Source organism: Haliotis asinina, chromosome 13 (assembly GCF_037392515.1).
Source record: "Haliotis asinina isolate JCU_RB_2024 chromosome 13, JCU_Hal_asi_v2, whole genome shotgun sequence".
Taxonomy (NCBI): Eukaryota; Metazoa; Mollusca; class Gastropoda; order Lepetellida; family Haliotidae; genus Haliotis; species Haliotis asinina.
In genome coordinates, this window is record NC_090292.1 from 26,773,258 (window position 1) to 26,795,650 (window position 22,393).

The 22,393-nt window shown below is 39.9% G+C and overlaps 1 protein-coding gene across 2 annotated transcripts in view; it reads left to right on the forward strand.

Moving 5' to 3' along the window:
• LOC137260336 (unconventional myosin-Va-like) overlaps positions 1-22,393 on the forward strand; it is a 148,515-nt gene that overhangs the window by 107,659 nt on the left and 18,463 nt on the right. The window lies entirely within an intron of this gene.

Below are 22,393 nucleotides of genomic sequence, written 5' to 3' on the forward strand. Positions count from 1 at the left end.
GTATTTTGTTGCAAGTATGGCATTTTGTTGCAACCATACAGGTCATACTGATTTTGATTGTCCCTGCTCAATCTTTGTATTTTGTCCACAAGAGGATTTGTCGCTCTCAGGAATTGAATAGACTGACACTTGAGTTTTTGAATATTTATAATTTTGATAATGACAGATAAACCTATTTGAATGAGCCCCATTTAAAGGAGCCCCATTGAGTTGAGAGATTGGGAAGTTTAGACATGCTTCATTTAGGGCCTGAGCACTGCAGGGAGGGCAATAGACAAAAAACTAGTTACAGAAATGAACTGTGATATTTTACTGAAAAAAGTTCATAGTAAATAATATAATATAATGAAATAAAGCCCTGTCAGACTTCGTTCATTTTCGGAAGCTAAGGAAATCTAGACTTGCCACATTTTCTAGACTTGCCACATTTTCTAGACTTGCGTGGTCTTTCTTTGATATATTTGCTTCAGGGTCTGTATGACAGACTAGTAGGGAAAAATTATGGATCAGGAACTGTGACAGCCTGTCTCACAGTCCCTGAACCACAGTCTCTGAACCACAGTCCATGAACCACATACCGGTAATTTTCCCTATTGATAAGCCCTCTCTGCCCTCTAAAGCATTAAATGAATGAAGTCTACATTTCTTCAAATTCAGGATGATCTCCCTCAGGTGCATTTTCAATTTAAATCTGTTTATTTACTGCAATTTAAAATTGTATAAACAGAGACCAAGTGCTAGTCAAGGACTGTGAGACACTAGGACTTGACCAGGGGTAAATGATGGTGCAGTCCCTTTGCAAACATGTGGTGTTCATCAACCAGGCTATATTCCTGACTGACCTGGTGATTGTGTTGAAAGGACAGACCACATATGGGTGGGGATAATAGATGGTGTCAGGTTACAAACATCTGGAAGACATTACCCAGGTTTGATTGGGACTGACCTCCACCAACTGGACTGTTGTGGCCATGTTGACCCACAGAAGTGTGAAGAAGAATGAATGAATGACTTGGGTTTTATTCTGCTTTTAGCAGTGTTGCAGCAATGCCATGGCAGTGACATCACGAATGGGGGTGAAGAGGGAATATGGTTAGTTTGAAAGGCTTGAACTGAGTCTGTTAATAGGCCCATATTTGTCTCACGTCTTTTTTAAGTCTTAAAACAGATTTGATCTTGATTTTGTGTCTGTGTTACACCAGTCTAAGCATTAATCCTGATCCAGTCTTGCAACAATCTTGACCCAGTCTTGAAACAATCTTGATCAATTTTGATCCAGTCTTGCAACAATCCTGATCAATTTTGATCCTGCCTTGAAACAATCCTGATCCAGTCTTGAAAGAATCTTGATCCGGTCTTGCAACAATCTTGATCAATTTTGATCCAGTCTTGAAACAATTTTGATCCAGATTTTGTGTTTGGTCTGAGGCCTCCATTCTTGCAACAGACTGTCATGACAGACATTTTGTCATTACTTGTTGAATTAAGCAGTTATGGATACATGGCTGTCTGGAACTGTGTCACAAATATAACACCATACACCAGGCTTATTCAAGGATGTAGCCAGGATTTGGTTGCATCAATTTCAGAACATATGTTGTCAAGAATAGCTGAATCAGGACTAGGCTGATAGACACACCAGGCAAGAGTTGAGACAGCCCATCCAATTTCCTGTCAGTGTAGTCCTGAGATTGTGGTCCACAGCATTTGTTTCATTTAAACAACCATCACATAGAGTAAGATCAGGGCTATGATGTTTTGGAGGATCCTAAAACACTCTACTTTAGACAATGACAACCTCTTGCCTCTTCTTGTAATCAGTCGGGATGATGGGATAGCCAAGTGGTTGTGGAGGATCCTAAAACACTCTACTTTAGACAATGACAACCTCTTGCCTCTTCTTTGTAAACAGTCGGGATGATGGGATAGCCAAGTGGTTAAGGCATACACTCGTCATGCCCATTTCAGGTGTCCCCTGACATTTTATTGTGGAAATATTGCTAAAAGCAGCATAAAACAAAAACAAACTCACTCGTTCATTCACTCATTCAACTCATTCACAACTAACAGGTGCAAGATTTCTCCATCTCCCTTTGTTGTTGCTGATGGATGCACTTATTCAGCTGAAACTATCAACTGAAAGTTAATTTAAGTTTTGGGAGGCCATTGTTAGACTAAAACAAAAGTTACATTGAATGTTTTCAGAATGTATGTGTGAAAGCTAAATGGTGAAATGCCATGATTTTAAGACTATTCATGAAAAATGTATGCTTTTGTCAAATGCACAGGAAATGCAGATTGCTGTGAAATTTTGGGGCTGAAAGGTAACTTTGTAGTTTTTTCATTTAAAACTTAAATTTGGTGCTTGATTTTGATTTGTAAAGATCTGTGATACGAGTTAAAAATCATCCTGTTTACTTATGAGAGAAGATTGTGTGGCAATCAAACACCTGAACTGTTGACGTTCAGCATTACTCAATATCGTCCTGAAATTCATCAAAACAAAGCTAACACACAGCTCTATACACGGGTTAATGAACCTGGTTATAAAAACTGCAACATCAGCAAACTGACATGGGAACCATTCTTGTCTCAATCTAAGATATTTTGTTTTAGATGTTTTGTCTGGTGTAAACTGAGACAGTATTGTGAAGGTTGATCATTTCTAAGGCCCACCCTCGTATGTTCAATAAAATGACAGAAACAATTCACAACAAAAATAAAGTGATTTTTTCTGACTTAGTCTGGTGTGTGTGCTGAGGGAACATTGTTGCGAGGACTGTATGTCTGTTTCTTGGACAGTGTCCTTTACATATCCATTGAAATGGAAACAATTCATAACTGAAATGGAGTTATTTTGATGGAATCTGTGCTTTGGGCACATGATCTTTTGTTTGAGCTGATGAGCTGAGAGACTGAATGTTTTGAGGGCTGCATGTGTATACATCTAAGGCTGACCCACACATATCCAGTAAAATGGAAACAGTTCATAACTGTAAGAAAATGAAGGTATTTTGTCTGAATGGCTGATCTGAGGGAACAGTGTCTTCAGGGCGGCCTCGGTTACCCACACGTATCCAGTGAAATGGAAACATAATTCACAAATGAAAATGGAGCTATTTTGTGAGACTGTCTCGGATGTGAGCTGGGAAAGCCCTGTTAGAAAGGGTGTGTACTCTTGTTTCAGGTAGAATGACATGGAATAACTGACAACTGAAATGGAATTGTCTTCTAACATACTCTCTGGTGTGTGAGCAGGGGAACATTGTTGGCAATCCTGTGTGTATTCTTCCAAAGCTGGCCGTCTCATATCCAATAAAACATAAATAATTCACAACTGAAAGTATTTTGTCAGAGTCCCTGAACTGAGACAACAGTGTTGTAAAAAAAGCCTACACTCTGTTGTCTACACTCTAAGGCCAATGGAATGAAAGAAACAATTCACAACTGAAACATACACTCTAAGACCCACCCTCACAGGTACGTCTGCATGTACATGCTAAAACACACCCTCTCATGTCCATCTGCATGCAAACTGCAACTGACCCACCCTGACATGTCTGTCTGCATGTACTCGCTAAGACCCACCCTGACATGTCTGTCTGCATGTAAACTGTAACTGACCCACCCTGACATGTCTGTCTGCATGTACACGCTAAGACCCACCCTGACATGTCTGTCTGCATAAAAACTGTAACTGACCCACCCTGACATGTCTGTCTGCATGTACTCGCTAAGACCCACCCTGACATGTCTGTCTGCATGTACTCGTTAAGACCCACTCTGACATGTCTGTCTGCATAAAAACTGTATCTGACCCACCCTGACATGTCTGTCTGCATGTACACGCTAAGACCCACCCTGACATGGCCATCTGCCTGTAAACTGTAACTGACCCACCTTCATGTGTCCGTCTGCATGTACATGCTAAGAACCACCCTGACGTCTGTCTGCATGTACTCGCTAAGACCCACCCTGACATGTCTGTCTGCATGTAAACTGTAACTGACCCACCCTGACATGTCTGTCTGCATGTACATGCTAAGACCCACCCTGACATGTCTATCTGCATGTACACGCTAAGACCCACCCTGACATGGCCATCTGCCTGTAAACTGTAGCTGACCCACCTTCATGTGTCCGTCTGCATGTAGTAGTCATGCTAAGAACCACCCTGACATCTGTCTGCATGTACTCGCTAAGACCCACCCTGACATGTCTGTCTGCATGTGAACTGTAACTGACCCACCCTGACATGTCTGTCTGCATGTACACGCTAAGACCCACCCTGGCATGTCCATCTGCCTGTAAACTGTAACTGACCCACCCTGACATGTCTGTCTGCATGTACATGCTAAGACCCACCCTGACATGTCTATCTACATGTACACGCTAAGACCCACCCTGACATGGCCATCTGCCTGTAAACTGTAACTGACCCACCTTCATGTGTCCGTCTGCATGTGCATGCTAAGAACCACCCTGACGTCTGTCTGCATGTACTCGCTAAGACCCACCCTGACATGTCTGTCTGCATGTAAACTGTAACTGACCCACCCTGACATGTCTGTCTGCATGTACATGCTAAGACCCACCCTGACATGTCTATCTGCATGTACACGCTAAGACCCACCCTGACATGGCCATCTGCCTGTAAACTGTAGCTGACCCACCTTCATGTGTCCGTCTGCATGTAGTCATGCTAAGAACCACCCTGACATCTGTCTGCATGTACTCGCTAAGACCCACCCTGACATGTCTGTCTGCATGTGAACTGTAACTGACCCACCCTGACATGTCTGTCTGCATGTACACGCTAAGACCCACCCTGACATGTCCATCTGCCTGTAAACTGTAACTGACCCACCCTGACATGTCTGTCTGCATGTACATGCTAAGACCCACCCTGACATGTCTATCTGCATGTACACGCTAAGACCCACCCTGACATGGCCATCTGCCTGTAAACTGTAGCTGACCCACCTTCATGTGTCCGTCTGCATGTAGATGCTAAGAACCACCCTGACGTCTGTCTGCATGTACTCGCTAAGACCCACCCTGACATGTCTGTCTGCATGTGAACTGTAACTGACCCATCCTGACATGTCTGTCTGCATGTACACGCTAAGACCCACCCTGACATGTCCATCTGCCTGTAAACTGTAACTGACCCACCCTGACATGTCTGTCTGCATGTACATGCTAAGACCCACCCTGACATGTCTATCTGCATGTAAACTGTAACTGACCCACGCTGACATGTCTATCTACATGTACACGCTAAGACCCACCCTGACATGTCCGTCTGCCTGTAAAGAGTAACTGACCCACCTTCATGTGTCCCTCTGCATGTACACTATAACATGTCTGATACAACCAGGAAGTAGATGGGCAAGCTGACAGACCAACAGCTTAGATACACCATGTGATAGGATACACCATTTCACATAGTGGCAGTGACAGGCTGTGTTGAACTTGTTTACTTCAGAGACAGTTTTGTCTGTTCATCAGGTTCATCTATTTTGGGCAGTGGATGTTAATTTTGGAAGCGGTGGAATTCTCTGGATGTCCTTAGGTTTGTGAGGTTTGAGAAAAGTTTGTATATATTTTTTGTGCTTCTGTCTTGCTCACACTTGTTCTTCTGTCTGTGGGGCAGTTGGGTAGCCTAGCGGTTAAAATGTTGCCTTGGCATGCCGTAGCCCCAGGTTCAAATCCTTACATGGGTACAATGTGTGAAGCCCATTTCTGGTGTTCCCCACCGTGATGTTGAAATATTACTAAAAGCAGCATAAAACCAAAACTCAGTCTTCTGAGTGTATTTTATCGACAAGTTTGAAGCCAAGTTTTGAATAATTCTAATGACAGGGTAGGTCATGTAGTTTGTTCAGCAAATACATGTCCACATAAAACACTAAATTCTCATAAGGAGGCACTTAGTTATTGCAAGTGAGTAGACTCAAACGTTCATAGTACGGGCTGCATCATTAACTTTCTTTAATTTTATTATTTCTTAAGCCGATGATGGATCATTTAAAATGCAGATTATGTTTAGGCTGGGAGATCAAACATGTGAAAAAAAATAAAGAGTTTACGGAATTTATTACAAAAATAGACAGTGAAGATGTTCTTTTGATTTTAGAGTCATTAAAGGCACAACAAAACGTTTTTAGACAGACTTTGAAAAAAAGAACATCATGGTGACTCCAGTATATATTTTTGTGTCAGTATTTTAGTGTACTCTGTATTTGTGTATATCCAAATGCAAGAGTTATGCAAAGATTTGATTGGTTTGTGTTTTGTTGTCATATACATTACTGGCAGTTAATGAATGTTTTATTTTCCACTGTTATATTTACTCAAAACAAATTCAGTCATTCTGGGGGTCACTCATTAGACTTCCTTCAAGCTTGACCCATATGATAATATTTTGAGAGTTTCACAAAATTATTGCATCAAGTATTTAGGAATCATGCTGCATGTAAAACCCGGAAAGGTAAAAGAAAAAGAACTTTAAGTCAATACAAAGAGGAACTTTGGGATTTTGAGGTTGGTTTTCCAGAGGGCTGACAGAGATATTTGGTTTGGAGAGGTTGCCTAAAAATGACTGTAGGGCGTATGATACATAAAACGTCAAGATGAACATTTAACTTTTTGAGTTTGGGAGTTCGTCCAGAAGAGTGACAAATCTTTTCTTGGTCGGAAGTCGTCCAGAATTGAGACCATATAATTATCATATGGTGTCTGGCCAGAATAAACCAAACTGTAGGTAGAGGTACAATTGAATGAAAGCTCATCCAGATTTTAATACTTGTGGATGAAAGGATGTATGAATCATAAAAATACTGACAGTTTTGTTCATTGATACAGGCTGTGCTAACATAAATCACTGAACCCAGGTCAGACTGCTGTATGTACAGAAGAAATATCTCCACCTGTAATTATCGATATAATCCAGGCACAACTGCCTACAGGAACAATCAATCAGTCGTCTTGTAGTCAGTTTGTGGTGGGGGATAATGACGTTTATCTACTTAATGACAGGTTCTCTCTCGTGATATTTACTATTTCTGACATCATGCCGTAAGTCGAGAACCAGTTAATGACAGTGATTATGTATGATAATTACATAATTACATATTGGAGATTGATACATTTGTGGTATAAGAATTATGTGTTTTCAGTAAGTCTTACCACTAGTATACCCTTTTGAGATCGAGGTAAGAATTGGGTTGATTGTCAGTTTGTCGTAAGACAGACCTAGCAGGATTTATGTTGCCTCAACAACGTGGTTGTCATCTTATTACTATGGGTAGACAGATGGTCATGATATCAATCACTAGATTTCACAATTTAATTAAGTTCAGGCTTCTGTCGTAGTTGGAATTTCAATGCATGCAGTGTTCTTCAAACAAGCAACAATTAGGAGATTTGTGGACTAATGAAAGAAAATGGCGTAAAACAATACTCATTCACTCTGTTAACATTTGTATAATTTACATGCAATCTCCCATCATATATCTGATATTCAGGATCTTGACGGTCAAAGTTCAGAGGTCAAACAGGTGCAGTTGGGATGGTTGAAACAGGAGACACCTTTTTATTTTTTTTTATACCTCGGTATGTTTCATGGGCATATTTTACAGCTTGCTTGACCATGGTGTCTCCTCATTTGAATGTATTCCTGTCCCTGAGATTGGGACATGTTGATCGTATGCTGTTGTTTGTGGGTTCAGGCCTTGACCATTAGGGTTCTGTGAACACAATTGCTACGGTCAACAGGTCCTGTTGACCTCTGACCCTGTTTGTCAAACTAGCATGATTTAAGAAGAATTGACCTTGAGTCTGCACATTACTTTCTGTCAGCTTAAAACAGGAAGAATATTTCGTACATTTTCCAAAATTTCATTTGTGGACTCAGATGATGTCAGTGGGGTTATGGGATTGAAGCAAGAGTCAGAATCTGACAAACTTTCTCTCTTTGTTCTCTCATCCTGGCTCTTTCTCTCTGTTCATGTTTTGTATTCTTTTATATTTCCCCCTCCCCCTACCCACCTCTCTCTCTCTCAAATTTCGAGGTGGAGTCTTACATGTCTTACATTTTATGACAAGACTTCTGTAGAAGGGCCATGATGTCGGTTTTAATGGTTTTTGTGTAATTTAAACGTTTGTTAAGTATGTGAACTACAGTGCCAAGGCACCACTTGTTACTGACACCATAGTCAAATGAGCAGTGTGGGAATACTAAGTACTGTAAGAGCGTTGTCATAACTTCAATGGCCGACCTTTGAACACCACTTACATCTCACAATGCCCCTCTAATGGACTTAAATACCCACGGTTGTCGTCCCATTCACTATGCAGTAAAACTCCTGTCTGGCAAACACGAAACTATTTTATTAACTAAATGTGTCCATGGGAAACCATTGTAAATCTTCAATAATTGCGAACAAAATTGCTGAATTTGAATTGAGTTGGAATAGTACTCATCGAATGTTTTCACCCAAACCTTCACATGGGATCGAGACCCGTGAAGGTCCCGGGGTAGAATAGGCCTTCAGCAACCCATGCTTGCCATAAAAGGCGACTCAGCTTGTTGTAAGAGGCGACTAACGGGATCGGGAGGTCAGGCTCGCTGACTTGGTTGACACATGTCATCGGTTCCCAATTGCACAGATCGATGCTCATGTTGTTGATCACTGGATAGTCTGGTCCAGACTCGATTATTTACAGACCGCCGCCATATAGCTGGAATATTGTTGAGTGCAGCGTAAAACTAAACTCACTCACTCACATGGGATCGAAATATAGACGGTAATTGTACCCGTGTGATGCAAATATGGAATTATCTGTGTCTGTGTGTTTTGGTGTCCTTGAAATGGACCATGAAATAGACCTTAGTGGTGTAGATTGATGATCATGATGTTGATCACTGGATTATATGGATCAGACTCGTTTATTTACAATCTGCCACCATATAGGTGGAATTGTAGTTTTTTTTATAATAAACTTTATTCTATCTAGCAAAGTTAGATGTTTTAAAACCAAACACAAAATGTGCCCCGAACACACTTTAAAAACACCTGAAAACCTATATCTATAACTGTTCTCAATTAGAACACAAAGAAACAGACTTTAACATTCAAGGAGCATGTGGTTATGTAATGTTCAGTGAAATGCTGGGTGTTGGCCAGAAAATGTAGTCGATAGGAAATACTGATATTCGCTCATTTAGCCGTAACATTAACCCAGGCTACTGGTAGGAATGAGACCTCATCAACTCTTATCTGTCTCTCTTGCGATCTATTGATAAACTTTATGTTTGATCTTCCAATATCAGGTCAGCGATTTAATAATTGCTCTCAGCTCTCCTTCTCAACAAATGATAAATATTGTCATTATATGAGGAAAAAATTGTAAGTTTTTTTAATCATAAGGGTAATACAATCTTCAGTTTGAAGAAATGTGAAACTGATTGATCATCTCACTTTGCTTTAGTACGAGTTTTGTTATTTCTAGATGTGAAAACATTTTAGAGAATTAAAGCAAAAAGAATTATTCAAATATTCAACTATTCTATTTTAATCATATACCTTGATTTTGAATTGTTTCGTGTACTCGACAAAATAACTTAGTGATATTGGTATTTTTGTAATTGATAATTCATGAGTGTGTCAGTGAATAAATAGATCATTATTCATAATTTCAAACTTTCCATGTATCCCTATTTTTGTTGACTATATTTTGCAAGCTGTTATAATTATGTAACAAAAAATATTGCAAAACATTTTCGTGTCAGAATTTCCAAATGGATTTTTGCTTTGTTTTTTCCCCTTATTTTATTTATTAAGAGGTTATTTGGAAAAATGTTGAAATTTGATAAATTTCATATTGTTTTGGGTTTGTATTGATATTTGGAGAGCTGTAGCCTGCCTTACAGTCACTGAACCACGTAAATTCTTCCCTACTCCCATGCTCAGCCCTCTCTGCATTGCTAAAATCCTAAATGAAGCAAGTCTAGATTTACTCAGGTTCAGGTGCTGTCGATTCTCAGTGATTTTCCTGGGAATCCTTTTTGCTTGAAATGGGTTTATGTTACTCTCCAAATTATATAAGTTCAGAGCCTAAACGTTAGTCTAGGAGAATTGTTGCAGGTAGAATGACAGGAGTGTTTTCAAATTTTGATATATTTTATGAAATGTGTTTTCCAGTGGTGATGAGTAGAGATCAGATTTGTTAAAATTCACAGATGAATTTTTGCAGTGAATATTCACATTCACATAGATTTCATCCCAAATTAATTATACGAAAGAACAGGTTCGAATGAGCATTTTATAAAATATCGGTATATGTTATTCTGTTTAAGACAGGGAGGTTTGCTTTATAGGGTATGCTGAGAACATCTTACTGTATTCATGTTTTATCATAACATATACATACACCAAATGTGTTTGTTTTTTTTTAAACTCATGTTATTTTTCAAAAATTTAATTGTGAATTTGAAGGAAATGGTTTCTGTTCTCATGCACAGGGCAAGCATGTTCAAAAACAATTCCAAAAAATATTTTTACAAACTTTGTTCCAGTCACAATGGTTTAACTGTTTCCTCTGCATGGTTTCACAACAGATGTGAGCAATAGCATTGTGTTCCTGTCACGTTCACCTAGACCTCAGCTTGAACAATGAGAGTTGACAGGGAAATAGTATGTGATGTGTTGTAACTCTAGTATATTAACAGGCCAATGATTTTGAGAGGATCATTTTGAAAAAACAATGACAAGATTCTTTTGTTAAAACATGACAAGGAAGATTTAGAGAGATAGACTCTTTTGAAAGTTTATCAATAGCTTATTGTATGATTGTGATGGTAAGATCAGAAAGTACAGGAGATAATATTTCCCCAGAAACTAGTTCTAATCATGAGAGATAGCCAAATGGATTGAGTGATAACACTGAGTGATCTCATAATCATATCCGGACAGTGTGGATCTTTGTTCACAGTCACTGGATTGTCTGACCCAGATTCAATCATATGACTCATCATGTAGCCTGTGTATGCATTATACAAACAAACAAACAAACAAACAAACAAACAAACAGTACAATTCACAAACCTGACCATAATAACTATTATATAAGCCTTAGTCACTGAAATACTTTGCAAAACACCAGTAGACCGTACTCTCTCTCATTCACTCACTCACTCACTCACTCATTATGGTGGAGAAGAATGTGGATCAATGGCCTTGAGACTTGCTGTTTACACTCACTCACTCACCCACCCACTCACTCACTGTATAGTAGATCCCAATATCCATCAATGCTCTTGACACAGCCCACAGCATTCATTAACTCATGCTACAGAAAACGTCCATACGTACACAACCTGTTAAAAATAACCAGTCTCACAATGCCATCCTAATAACATAACCTCCTATATTCAAATAAACACTAGGAAAACTTGACTCTATATATTAATATTGATTCAGTTCATAGTACTCAATAGCGTTCCTCACAGTCCAGTAAGTCAATACAAAGCCACGTGACGCGTGAGCAAAGCCCATGATGTGATGGAGACAACACCCTATATTAACTGAACTGTTGTAAACAAGTGCAGTCTTGTATCAGATGCTTTACGCACTGTAGATGTTGACTCATCTTTCATCATCCGGAATGTAGCACATTCAGTGGCATAGTTACAGTTTTCAACACCCTCACGTGATATATACTCAGAAATATTACTTATATGAATATTTGACCCAGATTTTAGTGATTTTTTAAACATCAGTTTTATTACCAAAGTATACAGCTTTATGAATATCAGTTTCTTGTTTATTGCATAGGGCAAAGTTTCAGTGTAGGATTTTAAAGTTTTTAGGTTACAATCTTTGTAATTTTGACTGCTTCTAAAATGCCCATCCAAACAATCAGTTTTGTTGTCTACCATACTATAGAACAAGACACATTTGTTGCCGTAAATAGCTGCAAAATTGCAGGTGTGCCTTAAGCAATAATCTCTCTCTCTCTCTCTCTCTCTCTCTCTCTCTCTCTCTCTCTCTCTCTCTCTCTCTCTCTCTCTCTCCTCTCCTCTCTCTCTCTCTCTCTCTCTCTCTCTCTCTCTCTCTCTCTCTCTCTCTCTCTCTCTCTCTCTCTCTCTCATATAGCAATATTCCAACTATGTCACAGTGGTCTGTAACTAATTGAGTCTGGACCAGACAAACTAGTGATTAACATCATGAGCATTAATTATGTTAAGAAATCATCATGTAGTCATCTTTGAGTCACAGAACTAACTAACTTAAATCATTCACATAGTAAAGGGGCAGTTGGGTAACCTAGTGGTTAAAGCATTTGCTCATGACGCCGAAGACACAGGTTCGAGTCCCCACATGAATACAATGTGTGAAGCTCATTTCTGGTGTTCCCTGCTGGAACATTGCTGGAACGTAGATGAAACTCTGATCTATGAAACACACAGATTATGAATGACAGCTAACTTGGACACAGGGATGGTTGCTTTTATGGTAATCCATGTGACATGATCATGATATTGAGACTTTGTATGCAGTGTAAATCATGAAACATGAAATCAGAAATCTTATTGTTTTACTTACCAGCTAATATCTATGAAAATTAGTACTGCACAGAAATACCAGGATAGAGGTATATAACAGAATGCTTTTCAAACGTTTCATGTTACAATATGTTTTTAGTGTCCCTATTAAACTAAAAGACTATTCTTTTAATTTTGTTGTATTAACTTAAAATCTACATAGACATTCATGCAGAGGTTGCTTTTCTCCACAATTTCATAGAGTTTTTAGGAAAATAAAGAAGTTATTCTTCACTTGAAAACAAAATGGCGGCTACAATTATTTAAGTGTTTTAGTGTCCTCGTAACGAAATTGTACACGTTTTTTCTTTTTATTGCATCTGTTGACCTGAAATTTCCTCAGTCAGTCAGTGACAGATGATATTTCCCTCACAATTTGATTCACAAAGTGGAAGAAACAGAAACATAGAAGTGATCGTTGACTTGTGTTTCAAAATGGCAGTTACAATTACAGCACTATGGGAAAATTACAATGCTTGATGTCTTTTAGTGGCATTTAGAAGTTGTTATAGATGCCCAAAATATTTTATAGGTTAAACTTCTTTAATCATCTTCACAAACTTTTATTCCCATCCCTTCATTATTAGTTCACCTGATGAAGGTCGATCGGGAATCACCTCGAAACGTTATGTGGAGAAGATGAAAGAAGTTTAATCCATAAAATATGTTGGTTATCATAATGTTTGTCGAGAATTTAGTTCGTTTAACATCATTGTTCCTCATGATGGAGCATATGTTTTCTCCGCATCCATGTACATTTGTGTGAGCTGGACACACATTTCAGCATCGTGTACGACCTGATTTATGTATATGTATGGTGTAATTAATCAAATTACATGCCCAGGATATGATTTGTGTAATATAAATAATATTAATAATATGTTGTCCCATACCTGACAAGCAGTATGTGTGTAGACAGGCACATATTGAGTGTTCAGTGTATTGGAGACAGAATAGTCTAGCATCCTGGTGATGTCATTCTGCATGCAAGGGATGGAATACTGCATCTGTAATCAATTACAGAACATTATGCATGTACATTGCTGAGGTCAGCATTATGGATTCAGTAGCATAAAGACCATTGTTGTTCATGGAGTTCAGTGAAGAAAGCTTGTTAGCAGACTGTTGATTTGAATGATTTTCACTGCAGTTCTCAGGGCAGTGGTTTAGCCCTGTGGTACAAGCATATGCTTGTCACCATGGAAAGCCATTCCCCATATGGGTACAGTGTGTTACGCCCATTTATGGTGTCCCCCCCACCATGTGGAATAGTGGCATAAAACCATACTCACTCACTTCTCAGATGCTACAAAGAGTTTTAGTTGAAGGCTTTTGAGGATTAAGAAATTAGATTTTTTAAAATATTGATTTTTCATATAATGTTTAATTGCACTTCAGGATAGTGTTGCTTTTCTTTTTAATCCGTAAGATGATGAGAAGGAAAATCAGCAGAAGAAAATGATTTTATTTAATTACGGCATTACTCAGCTAATTGTCTATTTTCCTGTCTCGACATTGTAGGTAGATCTAATACAAAAGCAATTTAGTATTATTGTGTTAAATAGTTATTAGAATGCAATTACTAGTTCTAACTCTCTAGCATTTTTGGTGTGAGTAGAATCATGAAATATTGTTTTGGTGTTGTTCCAGGGTTCTGCTTGCTGTGGGCAGATCAATAAGCCTGAATGACGGACCCAAGCCATGAGTCGGACTTGATGCCACCGAGGAACCCCTCTGCTGCATCCTCCATCAATACAGATATGGAGAATGACAGGGACCATTCATTGGCCTCTCCTCCCTACAAATCCACAATGGACCCTTCTGCTATGGAAGATGTAAAGGATCACAATGAAAACAAGGAGGGTTTGTCTTCATATGAGACAAACCAGGAGTTGACCTCAGCCCTTGATGGATCAAAGGATTCCTCCACTTTGCAAGATGGAAATGCCCATTTTGGTGAAAAGGGCTTGACATCAAATGAGAAGGAGCATGGTAGTGTGGAGTTGCCTTCAACCCTTGATAGGTCTTTGGATTCTTCTATTGTGCAAGATGGAAGAGACCATTATGAGAATAAGGGGGTTCAGGAGTTGTCGCGAGGGAACAAGGAGTACCTCATGTTGGTTCATACGGAGAATGGAGATGAACAAGAAGATGTGTTGGATGTTGACGGAAAGTTTCATGATTCATTGGATATAGAAGGCCATGAATTTGGATATCGGACAAGTGGACCTATAAGTGATTTAACAAACAGGGATTCCAATTCAGAAGAGCCTGGGAATGGTGCCAAAGAAACAGCTGATAACCAAAAAACAACTGATGTGAGAGAGGAAGATGATGTGTTTGTGTCTTTAGATAATAAAGTTGACGTTAGAAACGATGTTAACATTGATGTTAACATTGATGTTAACAATGGTGTTAACAAAGATGTTATAAAAGATGATAATGGTGTCAAGGTGAATGATAGGAGAACTGGTGTTGCATATTCCCCAGAACAAATCCGAAACATTCGATTAGAAGCAACACAATTAGACTCTTCCCAGGATGCTTTGGAACAAAGGGAGGTAGTTCAGGCTGCTAGACCAGAATCTGTTTCAAGCTACCAGTCAAACTCTACAGACAATCTACGGAATCTCGGGTATCGAGATAGTGTCACCTCGAAATTCACTTCCTCAGACGCTTTGGAATACAGTCCTCGGAGCTATCATAAAGTGAGTCCCCTCCGGAACGGAATATCTGTCAGCGAGGAAGAGCACCTTCACAATCATGTGCATTCAGAACATATAAAAGTTGGACGTAGGAAAACTTGGGGTAGTTTGGAATTCAGAGGATTGTTTAGCAGCAAAAAACGCCAAAGTTCGGTGCAAAGGCGATCAAGCTTTGCAGCCCAACCAATCAAAAAGAGTGTGTCAGAGGTTGATATTCTGTGTGGAGAGTGCGAATACTGTGTGAATCTACCCCAGGCAAATAGGTGAGATTTTCAGAAACATGCGAATAGTTCAGCCCCAAAAATACATCTGTAGTCCCGGCACTACAAACCAGTGGTTAATAGCACGAGTATCCATCTATACTGCCAGGATACAAACACATGCTATTGTTATCAGGGGACATCATTTTCGGGATCTACCAAAAATTTGCTCTTTGAAAATCTCAGGGTGTTTTGTGTAATTTTCCAGAAATATGTTTGTGAAATACTAAAGGACCTGTATGCCCAGTTTCTTTTCCTTTCAGAATTTAACAGATTAATAATGATACTTTCTTGATTTTCAGAGTAAATGAAAGGATAGAAGCAACATTCACACTTCTAAATTAAATCAAAATTTTCTGTTAGTTGCACAGATAATAAATGGAAGATGGCATCTGCTGGTTGCTTTGATCTTGATCTTCAACAGTGTTTGCTTAACAACCTGTAAAAATGTTGGTTAGAATTGGCCTTCAACAACCCTTGCTTGTGTTAAGAGAGATCTGTCAGCATAGGGTGGTCAGGCTTGCTGACTTGGTTGCCACAAGTCATCCTGTCCCAATTGTTGCTCATGATGTTGATCACTGGTTTCCTGAAACCGGGGATCAACAGCATGAATATCAATCTACTCAGCTGGGCTACAATAACAGGTGTCAACCCAGTTAGTCAGTCTGACCACATGATTCTGTCAGTCACCTCTTATGACAAAAATGGGTTATTGAAGATCAATTGTAACCTGGATCTTCATGGGTGAGTGTGGCATTGACTTAGTAATGGTCACACTGTGCTATGAGACTAAACCAAGTTCATTTCAAAGGGTATTCAATTTTTATATTTATAACTTGTTAAACTCATCCAGTTTTCAGACAGAATTTTTTCATCTTATCTTTCCATCCCAATCTGTTTCAGTCTTGGCTGAACAGACTTCAAAGAAGGAGACAGTAGTTAGACATTTTACAAAATTGGATTAAGTTTTCAAGTCGGAGAGTTGTTCATTTAATTGTTGCTCCAAATGGAACTCCACTTGGCAATGACACCTCAAATTGGTATCAAGTTGCCATAGTTACACAAACACTTTCCTTCCACACGACATAACACAGCTCAGTGGGGGCTCAAACTGAAAATTAGTCAATGAATGAATGAATGAATGGAATGAAATTGTTTCCACACAACTAGAATGTAAGTTTGATTCCAACTCATGCATTAATTGTCAAGGGCTAAAATAAGGCGGAGGGTGATTGGTTGATGTCAGATTTATTACTAGTGTTCTATGTTCTTAGTAGACATCACTCACCCAATCACCCACCCAATCACTTATCCAATCACTTATCCAATCACTCACCAACCCAACCACCCCCTCTATCACTCACCCAATCATTCAGCCAATCATCAACCCAATCACTTCTCCATCACTCACCATATCTCTCAGCCAATCACCTTCTCCATCACTCACCATATCTCTCAGCCAATCACCCTCTCCATCACTCACCATATCTCTCACCCAATCACCCTCTCCATCACTCACCATATCTCTCACCAAATCACCCTCTCCATCACTCACCCAATCTCTCAGCCAATCACCCTGTCCATCACTCACCATATCTCTCACCCAATCACCCTCTCCATCACTCACCATATCTCTCACCCAATCACCCTCTCCATCACTCACCATATCTCTCACCCAATCACCCTCTCCATCACTCACCATATCTCTCACCCAATCACCCTCTCCATCACCACCCAGTCACCCATCTTGTCACCCACCTACTCACCCTGAACCTGCTCACCCTGAACCTGAGTTGTAGTTACTGAAATATTGTTAGCTTATTAATCAATGTTTACAATTAAATGAACAAAAAAGTTAAAATGGATTGGTTTTCTATCATGGAGTACTGAAATGTGTAAAAAGTTCCTAGATTTATTTGCCTTTTTATGTTTAAGTCAGTCTTGAACTAATTTAACCACAACTGGTTTTGCAGAGTTATGTCCCTTCTACATGCCAGACACCTATGATTCTATGGGTTTTTTCACTGCTTTTGTTGTAGTTTTTTTTTTTCATTCAATTGCTTGAAACCCCAGATCACCATTGGCACATCCTCACTCATACATTGATGAAAGATGACAAAAACAAAAGAATTTCCACTGTTTGCAAACAGCCTATTTAACATTGAGGGAGTTGCATTGGCATTTGTCCAGTTTGTTTCCTCAGTGGTGTTAAAGGGATAGGGTGAATACATCTCACATTTACACCAGAATCCTTCAACTTAAAAGGAATTGATCTTTCACAGGGTTGTCTGAAACAATGGTATTGTTCCAGGCTGTGAAACTATTTCTCAGGGTTTGTCCAATCGAAAAAAAATGTGATTTGTTAGTTTTCCAGTGGAATTTGGAATTGTGTTGGAAGAAAGAGCTGACTGGACAATTATGACCAAGATCAAGTCTTTATTGACCATGGGAGGGATGTTTCACAGGTTCGTGAATGTTTGTGTATTTTGTGGGGGGCCCGTTGAAGTGTTTGTTGTTAAACTGATTTGCTGACGATTTTCCTCATTAGTACACTGATAATCATGGAGGTGAAATGAGAAAAGATGAGGTGAGGTAGGGTGATGGTAGGGAGTTTGTTGAGTGAGGTTGGATGGGGTGGGGTGGGATGGGGTGAGTGAGGTTGTGTGAGGATAGGTAGTTGGGGTGAGAGGTGGGGTGGGGTGGGGTGGATGAGGTGGAGTGGGATGGGGTGAGAGAGTTTGGGTAAGGTGAGGTTTGGTAGGTGGGGTGAGAGTTGAGGTTGGATGGATGAGATGAGGTGGGATGGGGTGAGTGAGGTTGGGTGAGGTGAGATTTGGTAAGTGATGTGAGAGGTGAGGTGGGATGGGATGGAGTGAATGAGGTTGGGTAAGGTGGGGTGAGTGAAGTTGGGTAGGGTGAGGTGGTATGGGGTGAATGAGGTGAGGCTGGTGAGTTGGGGTAGGGTGAGAAGTGAGGTTGGGTAGTTGGGGTGGGATGAGTGAGGTGGAGTGAGGTGAGGTGGAGTGAGGTGAGGTGGGCTGAGTGAAGTGAGGTGGTCTAGGTGAGGTTCGGTGAGGTCAGGTAAACTATGATTTACAATGAATACCCAAAAGAGACACATGATACTGACTTTGAGCTGAGCAGGAACGGTAGCCGAGTAGTTAAAGCATTCCCTTGTCAAACTGTAGACCCAGGTCTCAGTCCTTACATGGGCACAATTTGTGAGGCCCATTTCTGCTATCCCTCGTCGCTTAATACCTAATATGCTAAATACCAAGCAGGGAAATAATAGGTACCATTTTTTAAGCAACTATTTGGGGCATGATTTCAGGAATAAATACAGAGACAACGTTCTGTGTAGAAGCTATGCCCACTTGACCTGAAATCGTGCTGGATAGTAGTAACTGTATTATTCTCTCTTCAATTTTCAGTGAAAATATTTCATGGTTTTGGAGGGTGGTAGTATGATATTTCCTCAAAACAAAATATTTTAGTGGATTTCTTTTGTGTAAATAATGTTGAAAATCGTGAAACTCTTGGCACAAGTTTAAGATTTTATTCTCTTTGTGGGGACATTGTGAATATCATGAAGAGATTTAGTGGATGAAGAGTAATTAGATGTGGATTAGGTAGATCTGCATGTTCCATAATTATCTTGTTTGGGACTGGCTCAATAGGAGAAATGTGTGTTAATCCCTCAAGGCTTTAATGGACAAAGAGATTTGAGTCTGGAACTATTTTCACATTTGTTGGTATAATCAGTCTAACAAGTTCAGGTTCTCATTGTCCTACACAGGCAGCAGCCCCCGACCCCAATGTCTTTGTCCTTCCATAACCTAGGCTTGTCACAATCGGCGACTAACGGGATTGGGTTGTCAGGCTTGCTGACTTGGTTGACACACACCAGTTGCGCAGATCGAAAATGCTGCTGATCACTGGATTGTCTGGTCCAGATGCAATTATTTACTCACCACCACCTCCATAGGAATATTGCTTAGTGCAGCGTAAAACGAAACTCTCTCACTCACTCCTGTACATTCTGTGAAGTACATTTCTGGTGTCCCACCATGACTGCTGAAATACTGCTGAAAGGTCACTCAACCTCACTCAACCTCACTCAACCTCACTCAACCTCACTTACTCACTCTTCTGGTGGGGTTAGCCTAGTGGTTAAGGTGTTCGCTCATCACGCCAAAGACTCCGAACCGATACCCCATGATGTTTGAAGCCCATTTCTGATGTCTCCCATCATCAAAAAACTTAACCTCACTCACTCACCCACCCACAGTGGTGCACCATGCCTATATTATCTTGTCGTGGACCTACCTCCCCATCCCCGACCTGTAGAATAGGCCTTCAACAACCCATGCTTGCCTTAAAAGGCGACTATGCTTGTCGTGAGAGTCGACACATGTCATCGGTTCTCACTTCAGTGCTGATGCTGTTGGTCACTGCATTGTCTGGTCCGGACTCGATTATATACAGACCGCCGCCATATATAGCTGGAATATTACTGAGTGTGACGTAAAACTAAACTCACGCACTCCGTCACTCCCCATCCTCAACCCCACACCCCCCATTTAACGGTTATAATACCTACATGTATGATCAAAAACACTCCAGCATCACAACTCTAATTCTCTGAAAGAAAATCCCCAAAGTCCAACCCTTTCACCAGATTCTCGCATCTACATGAGGAATGTTTTAAAGCTCAGATTATCATGTGGACTTATTCAAAAACTGATTGGTCCTCGAGAGATCTCATCTGTATCTTCAGATACAGCATTCCTGCATGTGTGTCAGTTACGCGATAGCCCTGTATGTACACATGGATACGTGATGGAACTGTAGATACACACAGGGTGTGATGGTCCCGTAGGTATACACATGGATAATGGAATAGGGGTGGATACAAGCACTGAACCCATTATCACACATTGTGTCTATAGTCAACGTCTCAAATATTCCTTTTGGTTATTGAGGAAATATTTGGGTTTCCAATTACCTTACAAGATATGTTTTCAGATTTGAGCTGACATTTCTGTTGAATATGTGATAGATACGGCCTTTTCACTTTTACTTATGAAAAAGCAAAAAGTGTACAAATTCATTCTGATTTTTAAACATAGTGTTGGTCCTTGTGATATCTATTGGAAATATCCAGCAATGATGAGTAAAATTACGATGGTCATCTCTATGCCCCAAACCCAGCCAGACATTGGGGCTGGTAACTTCAAGATGTTACCAGTTAAGAAATGATTTAACCAGACAGGCACCAAGATATGGTGAATTCACTCACATATGTGGAACATGTTAATTTAATGCGGGACATCAGACTGGCTCACTGTAAATTTTGGCCATCCATCACAAAGCTAGCCTGACACAGGTGATCGGACAGGCCTTATTTCATGCACTGCTGATGTTCATCATAGTATAAGGGAAGTACCAAAGCATTTCGTTTTTAAAAATATTTTGCGGTTGGCTAGATCATGTGAGCTGTAGGAGATTGTACCTTTACATCAGGGCTAAGAGAAGGAAACTGGTGTACTTACTTGTCAGTTGAGAATAATGCAAAGAAATGATGATGATGATGATGATGATGATGATGATGATGATGATGATGATGACAAACTAAAGTGATTTAAATAAGATAGTGCACTGTGATGATTTATAATGATGGTAGATAAAACCACAATAATTGTCCTGAGGTTTAGCGAGACTAACAAAGCGGTGCCTTAAGTTCTGACCTATTTATCATCTGAAAGTCTCAGGCTGCTATAGCACTTGACCTCTGACCTGCCCCCATGATTATCACACAGATCCTGAGAATGAGACTTGCAAATAGCATGGCTACATGGATGAGAGGGCATCTGTTTGCACAACTACATGTCAATATTTGATGGCATGAGAAAAAATGCTCCTGTTAGCATCTTCCGGCTGCTCCTTTCGTGTTGGCAACAAAATATTGAATACCAAACTTCTCAACACTCTTGGCTTATGTTTCACATGCTACTGACTGTATTGTCTGACAGGCCGTTAGTGTTCTAAATTATCAAGTTCTGATGCACTGGTGCTCCACGGTCAACACACTACTCCACACTATACAACTGCATGCCACGCCATGCCACACTGCACAACACTGTATCACATTACCATACACCACAACACAACGCAGTCCAACCACCACACACCACATCACCAAAACACAACACAACAACACCACCGTTCAAATTCCGATAAGCCATTATAATGTTTAGATGGACATATTGTTAAAACCTGTTCAACCAAAATGGTTCACGCTCACTCTTTCAAGTTATCATCATATGCCAGTGCTGAAGAGTGATGCTCATGCTGTTGATCACTAAGTTGTCTGGTCCAGACACGATTATTTACAGACTGCTGCCATATGCTCGCTCTGTCATTAATTGTAACAGAGATTTCTTCAATATGGTTTGGTTAAACTGTCCTGATTTATTCTCTTGCATGTATTGTTTTGCAAAACCCTTTGAATACTTAAAATAAATAAACAAGGTATTATAAAAGATCAATAAGGCACCAAGCTGGGTTATAATTGTAACAGTTTTCGTAACAGCTGAATTGGGGATTAGCCTGGGATATAATGGTAAACCCCAGTTGAGGTCCTTGGGAAATATGTGATACTTTCTCGTGAGAAAATCATTTTTGGTCTTTCCAGTGAGTTGAACAATGTGCTAATGGGCAGCTGAGGCATTGATTTGGCTTAGTCTCCCTGTTGAGGGGCTATCTGCTTCATGATACAACCTTTCATTCTGATGCATAGATGTGGGAAACTTGTAAGC